Source organism: Montipora foliosa, chromosome 11, assembly GCF_036669935.1.
Source record: "Montipora foliosa isolate CH-2021 chromosome 11, ASM3666993v2, whole genome shotgun sequence".
NCBI classification, from domain to species: Eukaryota; Metazoa; Cnidaria; class Anthozoa; order Scleractinia; family Acroporidae; genus Montipora; species Montipora foliosa.
The window spans coordinates 49207857-49210356 of record NC_090879.1 but is presented as its reverse complement, the minus strand read 5'-3'; the positions used below and the strand labels follow the sequence as shown (position 1 = coordinate 49210356).

Sequence of the window (2500 nt, the reverse complement as noted above, 5' to 3'; positions counted from 1 at the left end):
CCTTTCGCTTCAAGACTCAAGAGGTGTAACATCGTCAGCACAGTCCAGGTCAGTCAAGTACCATGCTTGTTCCATGCCGAAAAGTGCGCGTCTGTGTTCTCTCATACATATTCCTGCAGAAGGTCGATCACAGCTCTTGCGAAGAACAATTAAAGTCAATCATTATGCCAAAAAGCAGTGGGGACCAAACACATCCCTGTCGAACACCAGTCTCAATCCTGAACCAGTCCGGTATCTTTCAACGAGGATAGCAGCTTCACAGTTGTCATATATGCAGCGGATAAGCCGTATCTACTTCTCGGGGGTCCCCGGCGTAGTCATAGAGAATGTTCTACATAGAAGGGGGTGAATGCTATCGAAAACGGCCTTAAAGTCTACAAAGATGGCAAGGGCCGGCAGTTGGAACTCAATACATTTTTCAATCAGCATCCGAAAGCAGAATATCTTGTCTGCACAGCCACGTCCACTCCTAAAACCCCCTTGGTTCTCTCGGAGCTTTTTCTCTATGCCTCCTCGCATTCTGTGCAAGATGATATGCCCAAATACCTTGCCAGAAACAGATAGAAGGGAGACATCATGGTAATTGTTGCATATGGACCGAATACATGTAGCGCTATAAAGCGCGGGAACAATTCGGCGAATCGGTTATATTTGCTTTTGCGTTTCATCTGATTGGCAGAAGAAGTGGAGCTCTTTCAAGAAAATTCATGGTAGTTCCAGTACTCTGCGGAGACCGTCAAGCAGTTATTCAAGCAATCTGCAAAGGTCTGGATTTACCCGGATAATTCTTGCCATTTGCAGAATGTACCGTGAACTCTGCCCCGTTTACTGGGATAACACTCTAACGAACGAGACTCAATCAATGCAACGAACGAGACTCAATCAATCGATCGAGCTTACAAAGGGTGTGTGAAGAGCTACTCTGAAAACTCCATGCGAAGTTCCAATTAATATACTGCATTCTCTGCATTGCGATTGGCTGAGCACTCAAGGTCATTCGAGGTTGCGTCAATGGTGGACCGATCACTGTCTGCAGGAAATCATAAAATCTATGCTTATTAATCTTGAAATCTTATATCATTCAGAATTTCTTAACTAAAATGATATTCACTGTCTCTTCCGACAAATGGTCCATTCCCTGAAGCAAAGTTTTTGTTACGATTTATGATTCTGTTTATTAATAAAAAATTTTTGATCCAAAATACAACGGCTCCAAGATACAATGGAAACAGCACAATCTAATATATATATAGGCGTTGTGAAGACCTGTTTGTCACCTGAATGTGTATTTAAAGAATGCCCTTAGGGTTTCTGTGTAAACAGTTGAACACGACAAGGAATGCTCGGATTATGTCATGACTACAACTAAACTCGTTGTGACAAAAGGCAAAGCACACTGGAGTTACCAGGTAGCTGATAAACTTGTCTACAGCGCAGCATCGGCTGCATTCAGTATACTAATAATAATTACTCTTAAATGTGGCACATAAACAATGTCGTAGTACTTCGATATTTCCACCTTGAAGTCTTGATTGTGTCAGTTTCCACGTACGCCATTTTCTGTTTTCCTTTTTCGTTTCTTCCTTTGAGCTTTTAGTGTCAGCAAAACATGGAAAATGGTGACCGCAGTTGCACCGTTTTGTAAAATTGAAAGGCTAAAGCTTCGTCTAACCCGGTTATAACTAAGGCTTAGTTAATCCCGGCGTTGATAAGAGTCAAAATGAGCTTCTGATATTGTTTCTCCGTAGCAAACTGAAGGGTAGCATTTAGTTCGTGCCACGAATCTTGTCAGTGAAGTCGGAATTAAGTTTTTATTTTCAATGTGCGAAAGCTAATGCCAAAGATCAGGGATTACCCTTGGCTGATAAAAATTGTTTGCCCAAAGGTATTGAAAACGATCAAAGCCTTAAAGGCTATTTAACATATTAAAGTAACACCGTTCTTAGATTTCCTTAATAAAATCAGCTTTTCCATTAAGATTAAAATTTTAGGGGCTAGATATAGACGGAAAGTCTCGTTTATTAGCTTTTGCGTAGGTTTAAGAGCACGTATGTTGGTTCGAAAACCCAGTTTCGCTTTCTCAAAAACCAAGGAAAAACAAAAGACTCGGAAATTAATTAATGCTCACGTTACTGAGAATTCACCAGTTCGCCGTCAGGCTCTAGTCTAATTGAAGTGAATTCTTATTACTGAAGTTGAGTAAATGGCACTAACAACGTTGAATTGAATTTCTGTTGAATTGCCTTAAAATCGAAAGAACCAATGAAGGTAAGGAAGTAATTATTTAATTTTCCGATTTTCTTACAGTGGCCAGAACCATGTTACTTAACCTTTTGTTAAATTGTAAATTTTGTTGTTGCGTGGTTCGAAGCGAGACAAAGAGAGAGGCCAACATCTGCGTATGAACAAGCGCGCTTTTAAGTTGAAGTAGTACCATGTAATGAGGTTTTTACTTTATTTTATCTCGTTTTGATGCTCAGTACACTGTGCAGAATTTGTG

The 2500-nt window shown here is 40.3% G+C and overlaps 1 protein-coding gene across 5 annotated transcripts in view; it reads left to right on the top strand.

The window, feature by feature from the left end:
- The window catches only part of LOC137975047 (substance-P receptor-like), a 23386-nt gene that overhangs the window by 13940 nt on the left and 6946 nt on the right, over positions 1-2500 (top strand). Inside the window, exon 1 of one of the 5 annotated variants that reach the window (XM_068822083.1) lies at positions 1265-1409. The exons of 3 other annotated variants lie outside the window; for them this stretch is intronic. The gene's annotated coding sequence lies outside the window, so the exon portion shown is untranslated. Of the gene's footprint in view, positions 1-1264; positions 1410-2020; positions 2269-2500 lie in introns of those variants that run through there. One more of the 5 variants, XM_068822084.1, reaches the window with a different exon arrangement.